The 18811-nt window shown below is 45.3% G+C and overlaps 1 long non-coding RNA gene across 1 annotated transcript; it reads left to right on the top strand.

Moving 5' to 3' along the window:
- Positions 1-13546: 13546 nt before the first annotated feature.
- Positions 13547-18799, top strand: LOC122376052. The gene is made up of 2 exons (XR_006255509.1): positions 13547-13610; positions 17694-18799. It is a non-coding gene; the product is annotated as an uncharacterized LOC122376052 (long non-coding RNA).
- Positions 18800-18811: the final 12 nt, after the last annotated feature.

The raw sequence follows: 18811 nt of genomic DNA, 5'->3' as shown, positions 1-18811 counted from the left end.
CCAGATCCGCCAGTGATGCCACACCACGCGAAACACCGCCAACTACCAGCTGCCGCGCCATAAACACGTGCCAACAACAGTCTTTTTTTTAAGGTCGACTCCGCTCGCGCAACTTTTGACTGACTCTCACTGCTACTATATTGCTTCCATATTATGCTGTGGAAAGCTTTACTTCACCAAGTGGCTAAAAACCTCCATCAAGGTATATTTTCTTAGCAATTTTTCTGGCGTTTTGGGGGGGGGCCAAACAGGCCACTTTAGGCCTTTGGGGGGGCCATGGCCCCCGTGGCCCCCCCCCCTGGATCCGCCAGTGACGTGACCTTTGACCTGACTTAAAAACTGACCAAAACTGTTTTTCGTTCTTGTTTTCGACGTTCTTTCGAATGCCGTCGTTCGAATGCCGTCTACCCCGTGTCGCTACGTGGCCCAGGGATCGAGCTAGAAGGGGGGGGGGGTGTTCAAACACCCCACTTCCCCAGCAGGGCGTAGAAATTAAAGACCCTCAGCGAGTCGCGGGTTAATAAGAGCCCAACAGGTGTGAAACAGGTAATAATGTTAGGTCCAAAGGCAGCGTCTCCATTTGTGATGTATTAGGTCGGGTATCACAACGGCAGCAGCAGCAGCAGCACGCGTGGCGAGCCCCAGGTCCAGAATGACCGCCGCCCCGGCTGCGGCCGTGACCCCGCGCCGCCGGTGGCAGCGGCGCGCCCAGCGGGAGGCGGTCCGCAGTGGCGCGCCCAGCAGCGCGCCGAGAGGTGGCACCGGGCACACAGTGCACTAACACATCCTAACAATAACTTCAAAATAGACGAAAATTGATAAACAGCGTTTATTGGGCAATGGCAATATTTGTGCTTCCACATGAACACCATCACACTACGGAACATGTAGAATATCGGTTAATAGACATATGTCCTGATGGTACGTCAGTACATTCTCCTATAGAACAACGCTACTTTTATTTCAGCTTTTGGCGGCACATACTCTGCCGACAGCGACCCGACAACAACACCCAGTCAGGCTTGTAGGTCCAGACAGTTTGTACGTCGTATTCGTAGCAACAGTAGCCGCGTTTACAAAGGATGGATAGATAGTCAGTGGCGGATCTAGGATTTGAGTTTAGGGGGGGCAAACATTGCGCCGCCAGGCAAGTCGGCGATAATTTCAAACGTCCAGTCTTAGGAACAAAAAAAAAACGAGCTACCCCTATTTTTCTCCTCGGATTTCGGGAATTTTTTTTTGATTTTTTACATTTTTGTCAGTCCGGCCAAGCCAGGGCAGCGCAAAAAAAATTGCAGCCACCCTGACTCCGGGAGATAGTTAGAGAATAGCTCACCGGCGCTATGGACGGTCCGTCCTCTACCTCCCGCATCACCTCGGCAAGACCTCGTCCGAAAGGTCCGCCCGCGCCGGTTCTCAAGGGCTTCTGTATCCGGAGACCGATAAGGGTCGCAGCAGCAGGTTCATGTGTAAATGCCCACGACCAAAGGCCACATCAGCGTACCTGCGATACCTACTATACGCAGTCAGGGTTGCCACGTAGTTAAACGTATTAAAGGGAGATAATGAGCTTTCTTTTCTCTTAAATAAAAATTTCTCGACATCTATACTATTTCTACTGTAGTTTCTATAAAATATGAAAATTTTCTAGCACATTTTCGTATGTGAAAAAGGTTTTTATTTTTGCAAAAAAGAAGCAGTAGTTGCAGTACTTGTAACACCCACCGAAATGCGTTGTCCTTTTCTATAAAAAAGTCGCAGTATATGGCGCTTTTGTTTCAAACAGCGACGCTTGGGTTTTTGTTTATGTTATCGCCTTGTCGTTGCTTGGCTGTAAGGATTCTAATTTGAATTAGAGTTAATTCGGTTTAGAATTAATTAGATTCTAATTCGGGGGTACATAGTGCCTACTCTTCTTTGTTTCTAAGTATTATTTTGCGCCACAAATGAACGGCATGCGCCAGAAACGCAGCCAAATCTTGCGATTGCGACTACGAAATTCATTATTTTGGCGTCAGAGCCTGAAGCGAAAAATACAAGCATATTTATTTCAAAAAGACTTCAGGTTTGTCGAACGGTGTTATGAGAATTTTGATAACAGTACTGCATAAGTTTTTCAGTGATGCCGCAAAAGTGTTGTATCTATCTTCTTTTATTGTGCAGTCGGCGGGACCGATTCAAAATTGAGTCGTTGCTACTAAAATAGCAGCATATGGCGTCAGATGATGAACAGGAAAAATAGTTGCGTAAATTTAGACATAAACCACCCCCAAACCATGAATATCTTTTGAAGGCACTATAGACGACCATTAATTAACCCTATTCCTGGCGGGCTCCGCCGGGACAAGAAACTGGCGGGGGGGGGGGCCGATTCGGCCCCCCCCTGAGATCTCGAGAACGAAGCAAGATAGCAACAAGCGGTAAACGGCATCGGATACGCATGGACAAGGTCTACAATTTTTACTAAGGTCATTTTCAGGTCAGGTCAAAGATGACGTCACAGGGGTCGAAAAAGTCAAAATGGCGGCGCTAGATATGGAGAGAGTTTTTCTCGAATAACTTTCGAATTAGTCAAGATAGGAACAAACTAAGGGCATCATCGTGACCCTCTCGTCAATCCGCATCGAATGATATATATGTTGACCTCGAAAGGTCAAGGTCAAAGGTTGACCTCAGGTCACGTGACCTCGAGGTCATCATGTATATCACTCGATGCGTCTTGACGAGCTGAACACAATGAGACCATCCACGCGTCTGTATCTTGTTCCTGTACGGAGTTATTGGCCAAAAACCTTTGGTGACCTTTGATGACGTCACATGACCTCACAGCTGCCCAACAGCAAAACAGACCTCAAGGTAGTGAAGGTTGATCGTATATGAAGTCATGTATGGTATATGGGGCCATTCCGACCCGTTTTAGTGGTAAAAACAGGGAGTTGATTTTTCCCCCATTGACTTATAATGGGGAGGTCGCGAAACTGACCTGACCTTAGGTCACCGATATCAAAATTCCGAGATATACAAATTGCACATACTGGTACCCTAACTAAAGCCTGAAGAGAAGAAATTGATCGGTCAAAAACTCTAGCTCTGGCGTGATTGCAAACTTTTCTGAGGTAGGGTCACCAAACCGCCTCTGGTGACCTGACCTGAGGTCAGATCAACTCAAAATTTTCAGACATGTTGCGTAGAAGCCTTTTAGGAAAAGTCAGAAAATTTGAGCTTCCTAGCTCAACGCGTTTGGGAGAAATAACCAAAAAACCTCAGGGGGGGCTCCTGAGGCCCCCCCCCCCCCGCCAGGAATAGGGTTAACTAACTAGATGTGATGAAGATCAAATGTAAGGAATACGCTCATTTTACAAAATTACATGCAAGTACCAAAAAGTGATGTCAAGTACTTATTCAACGGTCATTTTCAGCGCTCCCCGCTAACGTGACTTCAAGTTGAGATATTTGCGGCAAGGTACCGAATTGAGCAAAATGGTTTTAATTTACATTATAACTTGTTGTGTTTTGTCAGAAAATGGTCCTAACTCAGATTTTGTGGAAAAAGGTCATTATCTCCCTTTAACAGTTGTTTCCGGTAATAGAAAATGAGATCAGTCGATTAAGAATCCCAACAAGAAATAGACGAAGAACAGCGCATTTGTTTTCGGTCCTGCATTTATTGATGCAATTACAATGAACATTCCTTAACTTTGGGACTAAACTTCGCGAGCTAGCAAAATTATACAATAAGTGTTACTTTCGAGAGGAGATAAACGATGCTTCTACAGACTACATAGGACCACAGCGCAACAGCCAACGGAATCACACTGAACAGCGTTAAGTTCCCACAACATACTGAGCTTCTCCAACACCTCGCAAACCAAAAGCTCTGACTGAGCCTTTCTGTGTTTGTCCCCGTTAGATAACGGTATGGCTCATGAAAAAGCCGCGATTGGTAATCTTCTTTACGTTATTCCTCTCAGAAACCTATCTCGCACTTCATGCATACACATATGCAGCTCTTGTAGAGACTCTCGGACTTTGACACCCTTTTGGCACCCCCTTTGGAAATGGCTGTATCCGCCTCTGGACATAACTAATGTAGCCACAGTGGAAATGCTAGGTACGGGGACCCGCAGTTGCTACTGTACAGCGACCCTGAGTAAATTGTCCCAGCACCCTCACAGGGAACAACGAAAAGCTGTCAGAGGGCACGCACAGAAAACCTCAGCTGCTCTTGTACACGGACCGACAGTCGATATCAATGTTATCGGTCGTTACTGGACAGGACAGACGGCTAGAGTTAGGGTTCGTGTACAGTAGCAACTGCGGGTCCCCGTACTATTGGATATTTAGACCCACCAATATTTTTCAGCTCCTACGCCCATGCTATCTAGCAATAAAATATTATGCAAACACTTCTTATATACCCATGCAAACTCACCACTGTCCAACCGCTCACCAGTGTGGTGACCCCTGACCCCACACCCCACTGGCGTCTGGCGGTCTGCTGTTGACGGTTTGTTTACTTGTTTCAAGGTTTCAATAAATCGCGTTATCTTTTTTTTTTTTTGGTAGCAGTAGCAGTAGTAGCACTGCTGATGGATGATGGAATGACATTCATGGGGCGGAGGACTTTTTATCAGCTCACAACTTAAAGGGACACTCCCACCTTAACATTAGTTTTGAGTTGAGATAGCCAAATTGGTGGCCATGGCCTGCAAATACCGGTTTGGGCACTCACAACATCGAAAAATGCTTTAATTCGAAGATATGGAATTTCAAACTTGCAGTTTTCGGATTCTAAGGGGCTAATGCATTGGAATGCCCCCTTAGAATTTGTGATGTCAGCGGAGATCTAACGATTTTTAAATCTTAGACTAAAACCATCGTTAACACGTGGTGGTATACGCTGCTTTGCGCGCAACGTCTGCCGCACTTTAAGGCTGCCAAATTATTGCTTCCAAATAAAGTCGCTAGTAACAGGGGAGATCCCAAAAAGTAAACAAAAGTAAAAGCCGGAAGTATCATTAGAATATATGACCTTCTCCTCGGAAAATGACCAAATGGATGAAAATGATTATTTATTGATGAATTGATGATATTTCGGTCACAGACCTTCGTCTAAATCGAATTCGTGAAATCGTACAAGGCAAAAGTAGCGAGTTTTGCCTTGTACGATTTCACGAATTCGATTTAGACGAAGGTCTGTGACCGAAATATCATCAATTCATCAATAAATAATCATTTTCATCCATTTGGTCATTTTCCGAGGAGAAGGTCATATATTCTAATGATACTTCCAACATTTATCATGCTCCTCGCAACAGCTCTCAACGATATACGAAAAAGTAAAAGCCTAATATCTTGAAAACCAGTGAATATTTTCCGGTGAAATTTGGTAGATATTCGTTTTCGCTCTTTCTGAACCAAGGGACATCACTTTCATGCCAATTCATTAACTTTTTTGAAGGTGGGAGGGTCCCTTTAATATCACGAATATGACAACCTTCTAGTCCTCCATTTATTTCACATTTTCTTTTCAAACACCATATTTTTAGTATTCAAGTTGTAGTTTTTTTAGGGGGGGGGCAAAAAGATATGTTTGCCCAGAGGTTTTCCGTTTAGGGGGGGCAATTGCCCATTTTGCCCCAACGTAGATCCGCCACTGTAGATAGTTGTAGATTTACATGCCACGCCGATCTACTTTTAACCTACGCCTTGTCGACAAAGGCTGCGCAGAACATACGAAATGCCACGAATGCGAGAGTGAGTCGTAACAAAAAAAAAGAAGAGGCATTGTCACTCAATGTAGCCGGATACTCTTCACAAATTACAGCGCTACGACGCTGTACCAAACAGCGACACTCCTTAACTCCTATATGGAGGCGTTTAAAACACAACTAGGGGAGAGTGGGGCAAAGCGGCCACCCTAACGCTTTTCACGATGCCAACGCTTGATTTTTAAACTTGGAAAGATTCTTTCTATACCAATGTGATCCCTATTAAGTTGCCTTTTATTTCAACTGCGTTTTATTTCCAAAGGCGTTCACATATGAAAGATATTGACAAAACTTTAAACCTATGCATATTGGCCACTTTGCCCCATACCCTGGGGCAAAGCGGCCACCGGCGTCTTCTCAAGTCCCGACATGAGAAACAAAATAGTTGCCTCGTGTACGACTAGGGTATTTGATGGTGACAAGGTTAAGCGAGGATGGATGCTTACTTTATCATCTTCCATCTGTAGGTAAACAAAGAAAGGATTTTCATGAAAAAAAACATTTAATTGCATTATTTGGTAACTCATGCAACTGGAAAGTGGCCAAGATGAATGCATGACGACACATATGAATATAAATAATGTTTTTTATCCAGATGGAAGCAGCTTATGGCCAATTGGGGGGTGGCCACTTTGCCCCGGCCACTTTGCCCCGCGCATACCGTCCGAGACAAAAATATTCCAGCTTAGCTATTAGTGGGGTAAAAAACATTAAAATTGGTAGAATACATGTACGATAACCATGCAATGCATGGACAAGAACGCTTATAAAAATACCAAACGGTTATGGAATAACATAACATTTAAAAATTGTAAACATAGTAGGTAACCTGGCAAGAAATGCTTTTCCGTGTTTCACAGAACAATGGTGATGGGCCTGAAACCCCGGTCTGGCTCATTCGAACGACCGTGAAGAGAAGTATAATTGGAAACCATAAATTGGAACTGACGCCAGCTATGAAGGGCTAAAACGATGGGTGGCCGCTTTGCCCCGGGTGGCCGCTTTGCCCCACTCTCCCCTACTGAATCATTGTGTGCTAACATAAAGAAACCATATGTGACACGAGTAGCCACGAAGCTCACAAACGAGAACCACAGCTACACCTTTTTACGGCCAAATATAGACATAGTGCACGCAGTCAGCAATAGTGCAACCGATTTCGACAGATCGCCAAGCGCCATAGACAGACCATGGCAAACTGTCGGAATCGCCCGCACTATTACTGAAATGTACACACTGCCGCCCTAAATTGGGCGTAAAAAGGTGTATAACACTAATATATATTAACACATGGTTTCCCGTGTGTAAATGGTTTTAACGCACGACGTGGATGGATTGGAGCACGAGTGTGTTAACCCGCGCACCGACGGGGGGGGGCGGATATCCGCCCCCCCTGATGTTTTTCGCGAATAGCGGGAAAACCGCGGCGCGTAGCGCCGCGAAATTTGGTATGACTATAACCTCATCAATTTTACACATGGTGTGCAAGTTTGAACCTCCTACCTATTAAGGTCAGGTCACCAGGTCACTTTGAATGACCCAACCTCAAGTCACTTTTTTGCAACTTTGTCACCGTGCCAGAGCTACAGTAGATGTCGGAGGCCTTTGAAAGTCGCAGGATATTATTAGGTCATTAGTAGCTACAATTTGTATATCTCGGAATTTTGATATCGGTGACCTAAGGTCAGGTCAATTTCGCGACCTCCCCATTATAAGTCAATGGGGGAAAAATCAACTCCCTGTTTTTACCACTAAAACGGGTCGGAATGGCCCCATATACCATACATGACTTCATATACGATCAACCTTCACTACCTTGAGGTCTGTTTTGCTGTTGGGCAGCTGTGAGGTCATGTGACGTCATCAAAGGTCACCAAAGGTTTTTGGCCAATAACTCCGTACAGGAACAAGATACAGACGCGTGGATGGTCTCATTGTGTTTAGCTCGTCAAGACGCATCGAATGATATACATGATGACCTCGAGGTCACGTGACCTGAGGTCAACCTTTGACCTTGACCTTTCGAGGTCAACATATATATCATTCGATGCGGATTGACGAGAGGATCACGATGATGCCCTTAGTTTGTTTTTATCTTGAATAATTCGAAAGTTATTCGAGAAAAACTCTCTTTATATCTAGCGCCGCCATTTTGACTTTTTCGACCCCTGTGACGTCATCTTTGACCTGACCTGAAAATAACCTTAGTAAAAATTGTAGATCTTGGCCGTGCGTATCCGATGCCGTTTACCGCTTGTCGCTATCTTGCTTCGTTCTCGAGATCTCAGGGGGGGGGGCGGTCATCCGCCCCCCCCCCGTCGGTGCGAAGTTGGCGCAGACCCCCGTCGGTGCGCGGGTTAATGCACGAGTGAAACGAGTGCATTAACGCACGAGTGCTCCATTCCATCCACGAGTGCGTTAAAACCATTTATGCACGGAAACCATGTGTTAAACTAATTAATACATGCTTAACGGTGCGTTTTTAAATCAAAATTAAACCTAGCCCATGCCACTAAAAGGGCCTTTTATGGGAATTCTAAGAATAAATAAAGTCAATGACCCTTCCGAAAAACTTCAGTCGAGAAAGTCATCACTGCACGCGCGTGCACCAATTTAAATTGGTGCACGGCTACCTTCGAATTAACGCACGGTTAATCTCCAGTGAACGCACCGTAAAGTATGTATTAATATCAAACGTACAACGGCGGCCGGTCATGCACTTGTCGACATATCTCAGCATTGCATTTCGCCAATCAAACCATTTACCGCATCGGTCATACCTGTGTAATTCTCAAAACTGTGTACCATTTACAACCGACTTTTTGTGTCAAACTACCGAACCGTTAGAGTAGTGGCAGCAGTACGGCCAGTCTTCGTGTGGGTCCGCATGTGTCTGATAAGCTTTGGCTCGTTGAGCGAACCGAGCCTGGCAGTGTGAGCAGCCGTACGGCCGCTCCCCGTGTGGGTACGCATGTGTGAGGTGAGACTTGGCCCTTGAGTGAAGCGTGCCTTGCAGATGGAGCAGCCGTACGGCCTCTCCCCAGTGTGGGTCCGCATGTGCCTGATTAAACTTCCCCGTAGAGCAAACCGCGCCTGACAGATGGAGCAGCCGTACGGCCGTTCCCCCGTGTGAGTCCGCATGTGTTCGGTAAGGTGTGACTGTTGAGCGAACCGTACCGTGCAGATGGAGCAGCCGAACGGTCGCTCCCCAGTGTGGGTACGCATGTGTTTTGTTAGGGTAGACCGTTCAGCGAACCGTACCGTGCAGATGGAGCAGCCGAACGGTCGCTCCCCAGTGTGAGTCATCATGTGTCTGCTGAGGTTGGACCGCTGAGTGAACCGTGCCTTGCAGATGAAGCAGCCGTACGGATGCTCACCAGTGTGGGTACGCATGTGTCTGGTAAGGTGTGACCGGCATGTGAACCGCGCCGTACAGATGAAGCAGCAGTGCGACCGCACCCCAGTGAGTCTTGCGGTGACGTTTTATGCATGTGGACCTGTCGGTCGAGTACCGACACCGCTCGCACTTGAACCTCCCGTTCCTGTCGATGTCACGGTGACATCTCTTCACGTGTTCGTCCAGATGTTGTTGTCCCAGACATCGGAAGTCGCAGTGGGGACATATGACCGAGCCACTGATGCCTGAAGAATACACAAGAAGAAGAAAGGCCATTAAAAACGTTCCATGCCAACAGGTCGCACACACACTGGAACAATCACGACGCCGAGAGAAGACCCAAGCAGCTGGTGGTCGCGTTTCCAGGTCACCTTGGTGGTCGCCGTGGACGGTAGCGGCAATGTTGACGCGACAAGCCATCAGCTTTCCATGAGTTGATCCGTTTGTCGTTCGAAATACAGCCATCAGAAAGGGAACGCTGAGCTCGTACAGAATAGTTCACTTGCCCTTTATTAACTATATCACAGGGTCAGAAATCCGACCCAACTTAACCATAAAGTGAAGGGCCTATTTGACAACACCAAGGAATAAAAATTTGAAAGATAAAGAGAGGACAAAACACAATCAATTTTTCTCTCTAAGGAATGTCTCTATTTGGGAAAACTCCACCGTGGCAGGCACGCCTCCCGTATTCCACACCACGACCAAAATAAAATATACATGATACACAAAGTTGCATTAAATATTTTCTTTACATTTTAATACAAAAGCAATACAAATAAATAGCGAGAAAAACACGCGTTGAACAAGTAATAAAACTTAAAAAAGCCGAAAATTGTTATACACGCGTTTATTCGAACATGGCAATATATGTGCTTCAACATGAACACCATAACACTAAGACACAGTTAGTAGGTATTGGTTAGTAGACATGTGTCCAGTGTCCTTAGGAAGTATCAGTACATTCTTCAATAGAGCAATGCAAACAATGCCTTAGGTGTCACATAATCTGCCGAGGGCGACACGACAGAAACACCCCGTCAAGCTTGTAAAGTTGTAGGTACAGACAGCACATAGCAACAGTAGCCGCCTTTATGTACACGGGATGAACAGAGTATAAAGATTTACACAACATGCCAACCTACGTTAGACCGGCGCCCTGTCGACAAAGACTGCGCACATAATGCGGAATGCTGCAAATACTGGAGGGAGCCAAAGCCGTACAGAGAAACATTATTTCGATATAACCCATTGATGCCGGAATTTTTATTTTTTGATTCTCAAGTTATCCTTAACAAATGTTTGCCACATGGGTCCCAGTAAAAAAAAACTGTGAAAGCTTTAAAAAACTGTTCCATCGGTTCTCAAGTTATAGGCATGGGCCATAAATGACCCAACCGGCATTAGTATAGTCACAAATGGGAGTTATCACGAAAACTGATTTATCTAGATACCTTATTGTGTATACTGAATAAGTGTATTCCTACTGTATGGCGGTCTCAGCCAATCAATATTAACCCTCGCCCGTAAACGGTGTTTTGCCACCTTCGCCCATGCAGGGGGGGGGGTTGGTGCGACCCCCCCCCTGGCGTTTGAAAACGAAGCGTCGTAGAGCTTAGCGGAAAAGACTAACGGATTGCTCTCAACGAGATCTCGCGATTGGTGGTATATTTTTTGGTCCTAGGTCAACATTTGACCTACTTATGACCGGTCAAAGGTCAAATTTTCGGAAAAATCTAACTTTTTCAGATTTTCGCGCCGATTGCGGCAAAACGGTAAGAGATATCGACTTGAAACCTTCACTATCGTGATCCTTGATCAATTCTCTATCGTTTGGTGTGTATTTCGATGTCATAACTCTAAAAATTATGCGTTGGGAGCATCGGAAGTCTGCAAGGTCATTTGTGCATTGGGTCACGTCAGGCGTGTGACGTCACTGACCTGACCCTGACCCAAAATGAACTACAAGAAACAACCGACTATGCCTGAAATGGATAGCAAATTCGAATTCAGGGCATCAAAATACCCCGAAAAGGCATACAAGTGCAAGAAGTCATTACAGGTCAACCGAGGCCACTGACCTGACCTTGACCTTTAGTAACCTTGAAAAGGTCAACGGACTTTGTGCCAATGTCAAATCAGCCAGTTATGATTCTAAAACAATCCATCAGTGTATCAGGTCAGTCGGCATTTATACCATTGTGAAGCAATCTCCAATTTAGCGTAAATCTGGCCGGAGGTTGTTCCCTTTATGAAGTCATAACTCCGTGACCTGACATGACCTTGACAAAAAATTTTTTTACCAAAAGTCGCGCAAAGGATGCTATCTGAAACGGTTCGGCGTGTAGCTAAGAAAAACCTCAGGGGGGGGGGGTTGCACCAACCCCCCCCCCCCTACATGGGCGAGGGTTAAGACGCACTGCATTGCAATGCTTTGCGACGTCTCATTGGCGAGGCTGGTGGTGCCGCTGGCAGGCCTGTGGCGCCCCTGCTAGGCTTCTGGTGCCCCTGACACTGTCAGGGACACCATAGGCCAGACAGGCCTATGGTGTCCCTGGAAGGACTGTGGTGCCCCTGGGCCCTGACAAGCCTGAGGTGCCCCTGACAGGCTTTTTGAGACCCTGACAGGTCCGCGGTGCCATTGCTAGGCCTGTGATGCCCCTGGCAGGCCTGTGGTGCCCCTGGCGGGCCTGTGGTGCCCCTGCTAGGCCGCTGGTGCCCCTCGGTCCTGGCATGACTGTGGTGCCCCTGACAAGCCTGAAGTGCTCCCAACAGGCCCGTGGAGCCCTTTACAGGCCCAAGGTGTCCCTGCGAGGCTGGTGGTGCCCCTGTGAGGCCGGTGATGCCTCTGCGAGGCCGATGGTGCCCCTGGTAGGCCGATGGTGCCCCTGGCAGGCATCTGGTGCCTCGGGCAGGTCTGTGGTGTCCTTGCTAGGCCGATGGTGCTCCTGCAGGCATGTGGTTCCCCTAACAAGCCTGTGCAGTGGTACCCCTGACAGGCCCGTGGTGCCCTTGCTAGGCTTGTGGTGCCCCTGTCAGGCCTGTGGTGCTACTGATAGGTCGGTGGTGCCCCGGGCCCCAAGGGGGGGGTCATGAGTGACCCATGTGATGTGCGGATCCCCTCCTTCGGATCCGCCACTGTGATCTGATCACAACCCCCAGAAATAAATAATCGTATAATCATCAGTTGCTTCCATTGTATTTAACATAGGTACTGAGTAAATTGATAACACTATTGCCGGCTGGGTCATTTATGACCCAAGGATATTTATTGAGGAACAAAAGTTATCCGGTGACGAGAAGAAGGGCAAAAATACATGTCATACTTTTTCAGACAAATTTAAATAGGTAGACGATCATTCAACAGATAGTAAATTGCAAACATAATACAACATTACTTTTTGGGACGGCGCGCCATTGTCAGTGACCGGCGGCTGTGCAGTCCCGTCGTCTTTGGCTCCAGAAACTTCAGTGGACGAGCTCACACCAGTTTTATGCCGCTCCGACTGTCGTCACTAAACCCACAAAATCGACAAAACACACGCGCAAGTTCATCAAAGTGCCACTTGCCTCCATTGAGAAGAAACATTAAGATTTTGCTTTTGGGTCATACATGACCCAAGCGGCATTAATGGGTTAAAATGGCGCTACGGCGCTTAAAATAACGACAGTTCCACAGTCCTTTCCTCCTATGTAAGGGCGGCTTATTAAATACAGAACCACTGAATCACACCGGATAAGTACAAACAAACCAGATATGACACTGGTAGCCACGAAGCTCACAAACGAGAGTCAGAGCTATAACACGAATAACTAACGTACAACGGGGGCTGGTCATGCACTTGTCGTGAAGCCTCAGCACTGTGTTTCGACATTCAAACGATTTACCGCTTCGGTCACTCACAGCTTGTTATTCTCACCAGTGAACCAACCACTTTAAAACGTATTTTTTGTGTCAAACTGCCGAACCGTTGCTGATGTAGAGGCAACCGTGTGGCCGCTCTTCGCGTGGGTCCGCATGTGTCTGAAGAGATATGCCCGTTGAGTGAACCGGGCCTGGCAGTGTGAGCAGCCGTACGGCCGCTCCCCCGTGTGGGTCCGCATGTGTTGAGTGAGAGTAAAGGCCACCGCACACTAGCCATTCGGCCGGTTCATTCGGCCGTTACAGCAGCGATTTTCTCGCGCGAGTCTTTATATCGGCCGAAACAACGAACCAACGACGGTGCATTCGGCTCATATTATTCAGGCATTCGGCCCAAGCGATGTTCACGCGACGACCGAAAAAAAGTTCGACCGGTTGAACTTTTCTCGCCGAAGCAGTCATTTAGCGGCCGAAAATCAACAGCCGCCATATTGTTTTCATACAACCTTGACAAGTGTTGTTTACATTCCAATCATGTGAGGGGCTCGTGTGGTGTGGAGTTGTTTGCGATGGAAATGAAGTAAGTATTCGAATGAATATCTGTGTTGTGTATTTTGTCAATTGCATATGTGATTCAGATTGAAATGTTGTTTAAATATTGGTTTCAACTTTCAACCATCTCTGATCCACTATTCATTTCAATTTCAATTTCCATTTCCCCATTTTCTCCATTTGCCATGATTATACATAGTCAGTGGGCATAAATTTGTCTACTACTCAATGCCACAGTAGGTATTCTTGGAAAATGGCCATTTATTATCCATATAAGCAAATATTTTCTGCTTTTGCCAGTAACTTGAAATGCTGGACACAATTGTTCTAGGTTTCAAGGAGCTATTCTTAAATTATTTAATCAAAATTCAAACCCTGCAAGTCAAAGTCATTGAAAGTACCTGTAATGTTCTTATATAATGTTCTTACCATGCAATCTGGGTTTTCATTTATCATTTCATTCACATTGCCTCCAACAGGCTACTGTCGCACTAATGTGTCACATATCAGTTGGGCAAACTAGACTTTTGGAATCAAAATATAGAGGCATCAATAATTTGATTCTGGTGGGAGGAGCCATGACCAAATATGGGCATGGAATCAATTTTTTGATTCATTTGGGTACACTTTTGACTTCAAATGAATCGTTACGGTTGAAAAAAGGCCCATGACGGTGAGATTTTTCTTTTAAAAGGTAGAAAAATGTGGTAGGCTTGCAAAAAGTGTTACCTCAAAGCTGAGAAATTGTCCCTTTGGCTTTGTGAATGGGAAAAAGACAGAGCCACTGTCCATCAGGTAAAAGCTGTTTTGAGGAAATCACACTGTATGTTATTTTGGTATCATGAATCACATACTAACCAATCAGTATTTGTGTAAAATGGCAAAATGAAATTTTTAAACCCCTAATTATCATTGTTGTAGTGCTTTTATATTATTTATATGGTTTTTACCTGTTGCTTCAGTTTTTGTATTCTTGACATTTAAAAATTGTGAATTGTTATCAAATGTAGTGAAGGTAAAGTACAACAATGCTATAGGTATCAGTTCTGGTGCTGAGGATACCACTAAATGAGAATAATAGCGAGATAAATGCTGTATTCTTGCAAGTCATTGTTGCCTATCTGTTAACATTACCTGTGAATCAAAATAATGATTAGCCAGCTGATGAGGAATCAATATTATGATTATCTGTTTAAAGTGAATCAATTCCTTGATTGCCTTTCACTACCTATATAATTCAAATTGTTATGATAGGAGCAATATTATTTTGCTTAGGAGATAGTTCGAGCATTTCTGTTCAAGATCAGGCATGCTCAGTCGGGGAAACTATGGTAAAATCTGCCATTTTTAGCAGTCTGCTATTTTTAGCAGAATTCTGCTTAAAATGGGTACGAATCTGCTAAAAATGGGTACGGTAAAAAGTACTGTTTGAAAACTGGTCAAACATTCATCTTTCACTCAGAAACACACTATTTTGCATGCAATTTCTATACTACAATTCTCACATTTTCAAATGAACCTATCATTTGCCTAAAAACTTTATGGAACAATGCTGTAAATCTTGCTGATTCAGGAAGCCCCAAATATTATTAGAACTGCTATTTTTAGCAGCTGCATCTGCTAAAAATAGCAGAAGATATATCTATGTATCTATTGATTAATGGTGAAATGTACATGTATAACTGAGCTTTGGCACCCCACGCCCACTCCATCCACCAGAGGAGGCAGTACACTGTTGCCTAGCAGCACCATCTTAAGGCAATGGCACAGTTGACCAGGCTGAAACAGAGACAGAGACAGAAACAGAAACAGAGACAGAGACAGACAGAGACAGAGACAGAGAGAGAGAGAGAGCGAGGGAGAGAGAGCTTTTTACAGCATTCAAAAGTGTGGAAGGCTTCTTGAAAACAGTCTGATTACTGCAATACGTGTCATCATGAACCTCACATACCAAAGTTTACTAAGTCCTAGTACGTCCAGACAAGACTGAGACAGTATGCATTTCAAACAGGCAAAAGCATGCAGACACATACAGAAATAGCATCAGGTTCTTAAACCGTGAAGCCCGATTACCCATATGGCCCTCGTAAGATCTGTGGTAGACTCACACCATGCAACATTCAATATTCATCTGGTCACGCAATCAGTATGCAATGATAATGATCAACAAATAAACACACACCCACACCAATGTTTAAGGTTTGGCAATTTGATGTTGATTTTTGAAAATAATAGTCATCTTGAGGAACAAAACATGTGAAAAAAATAGTAAATAATTGACCACCAGCCTGCAGCCTGACGTGTTTGACTGCTAGGCTGTGCCAAACTTCTACTCATTTCCCAAAAAAGAATTGTCTTCACTCAAAATAGCTGGTCATTACATACACTTTAAAGTCTGGAGAATAAGATGGAGGTAACATTTTTAACCAAAATGGATTATTAAACCACTAAAATGACATCCTAACCATTAAGGTTGAAAAGTCGTGCCAAAATCCAGCAGGGTATAAGCTGCTGTTTGAACAAAACCAGGCAATGCTATGTGCCAAATTTACCATTATAAGAAACACTGTGGCCAGGGTCATCTTAAAAAACCACATAAACGGCTAAATTAACTATTAAAATATGCCTACATAGCTATTTACCCCTTCAATGGTATGACCTTGATAACATGTGTGTCAACCAATCATGCCAAATTGTGTTTGTTATAGTGATGGCCTGTTCTAGTAATGAATCTCAACCTTATGTATTTTTTTGCTAGATTTTGTTTTCAACATTATTTTCTGTCTATTCTTAATAGAAGAAACATAAAATACCTAAAACAATGACCAATTTCTAGGAAATTTCAGTGCATTCATCTTCCAATGGCAATATCTTATTAAAAAATAGTCGGATCTGAAAGAAAATAGAAGAGGACACTCTCAGCACTATTCTCATCATGAATCTGCCAGGCATTTGATGCGCATTTGCTTCAAGTAGTGCGCAAATCTGTTTTTGTATGGGTCCGTACCCAAATCTGCTATATTTGGGTACGATGACGTCACGTGCGTACCCATTTTTAGCAGGTCCGTACCCATTTTTAGCAGATTTCTGCTAAAAATAGCAGACTGCTAAAAATGGCAAGATTTTACCACAGTTTCCCCGACTGTGCTCCTTTTTGAAACACTCTCTTATTTTTATGTGATTGGTAAGTTAGAAATGGTCTGCATTTATGCCCAAAAGGAATCAATCTTTTGATGCCTCCATATTTTGATTCCAAAGGTCTAGTTTGCCCAACTGATATTAGATATGTAGGTACTTTATTGCATGGTTGGTGAAAGTGTTGAGCACAACTCTTTCTTATGGTACAAGAAGTGCCATAATTCAAAATCTGAGTTGTCAAACTATAATAGAAATTCCATTTTTCAGAGTATTTTTCCTTTTTCTGTGTTTCTGCCAGATCAAGATGTTGGATGTGTCAAACGTAGGGCCATGAAAGAAAAGTCTGGAGGCTTTATGGGATGCACACAAACACTTGCATGCAATATTTGCATTGAAAGAGTTGTGAGATCAGCATGCTGAATGTGTTTTTTTGTGTGTTTTTGTCTGCTCTGTACAGGAGCTCATTTTATGTTAAATAAAATGTAATGGCACTGAACAAATATAAAAATAGCCACCTGTCCCTTCTGTAGTAGCTATTCACCATTCAATACTGTTTTGTGTATCATTTATTCCCCAGAGATCTTTCACAATAGTGATAGTTTTCTTCTCTGCCGGGTCAATGAACCAGGTAGATGTGTCCACTCCAACCAGTGCAGATCGACCTTTGTGTACAGTTGTACACATTTCAGTGTGATGAGCGGACCTTTGATAGCTGTTCCACCAACCCGCCTTTAGATGGCGCGCGCGTCTCCCAGCAGGCAGCAGAGGCGACATCTACTGTCGGCTCAGCTGGTGTGGAGGGTGCACCGAGTGTCATTACCAATATACCTATAAACACGCCATTGCAGTGGCCTCACTCGAGGTGGGCTGGACCCAAGAGGATGGATGACTCGGGCTAAAACGATGACGCGGGTCGTGGGCCCAGCAGCACAACAGGTGGCGTTCAAAATTAACAAAGTCCCTATGTTTTCAGTTGGGTCGGAGAAGTGGATCTCATTCAAGCGGTACACAACAAGCCAGTTTCATGAAACACGAGTCTTCCTGGACGATGAGGCACCAGCTGAACCGCAAACGGCCGGCGCACCAGCTCTGTCCCCGGGGCCGGCGCCCCGGCAAGCAGCACCAGCTCCAAGGCCGGCGCTCGGGCCAGCCCCGTCTCTGGAGCGGTCGGTGCCGGCATCACCAGTGTCCGCAAGGAGCAGCCGTGCCCAGTCGAAACGCTCGCAGCACTTCAAAAGTTCAAAGTGTACAACAGGTGGCTAAACCGTTGAATGATGCCGACCTGGCTTTCGGTCAGTGTGTAAAAGCGGTTCGAAAAAAGCCATCGCTCCCGGAACTTCCGCTCACTGCCGCGCAACGTCTCCTCCGTCGGCTCCGGCAGGTACACTGCACCGCAGACGTTCACGATCGCGCAACAGATGTACACCAACGCGCGCGTGGTCGACTCCGCGAGCCGGTAGCTCGGCGCCAGAGCGGAAAATTCAGCCCCCGACGCCAGATAGTGGGGTGTAATCGCCAGCCGCAACGGTGCGCTCACCGGCTGGAGGAAGGTGGTGGTCGAGCGGGCGATCTGGCCCTCGATCTGTGCTAGCAGGAGGCTGAAGGCTCCCTAGCTCAGTCGGAAATACTGAACCTGTGTCGCTGGGGGTCGTTGAGCCGAAGCTCCTGCTCTCGGTTGGCGTGCTCGCCCAGCTCGTCTCGGCGCTGCAGCACGTCGCTGACCCCATGCGCCGGACCAAGGGTCTGCGTCTCTCCTGCACCCTCTGGAGTGCCAGCTTGAAGTACAGTATCGCGATGGCTAGTTGAAGTGTGTACGGGTTGTTTGGTGGCTCAGCATGCAGATAACTAAATCTTTTGGTCCCAGAGCATCAATACAATGCACATTAATGTTGCTAAGTTTGGTTAATCGCTTGCGATATGCTCAGACCATTTAGACCTCAATAGTCGGTGTACTTTGTTCAATGTTTTTAACAGCCAATTTGTTTTCATTATCAAGCAAGCTACCTACTCAAACTGCAATTAACCTATAATTTTGTTTCTTTTTTGAACGATGCACTAAATATATGAAGCTGGATTATATTTGGTCTTTTC

This window comes from Amphibalanus amphitrite, unplaced genomic scaffold (genome assembly GCF_019059575.1).
Source record: "Amphibalanus amphitrite isolate SeventyFive unplaced genomic scaffold, NRLGWU_Aamphi_draft 001997F_arrow, whole genome shotgun sequence".
Taxonomy (NCBI): Eukaryota; Metazoa; Arthropoda; class Thecostraca; order Balanomorpha; family Balanidae; genus Amphibalanus; species Amphibalanus amphitrite.
The sequence above is the reverse complement of the archived record's forward strand: the minus strand, read 5'-3'. Positions and strand labels throughout refer to the sequence as shown.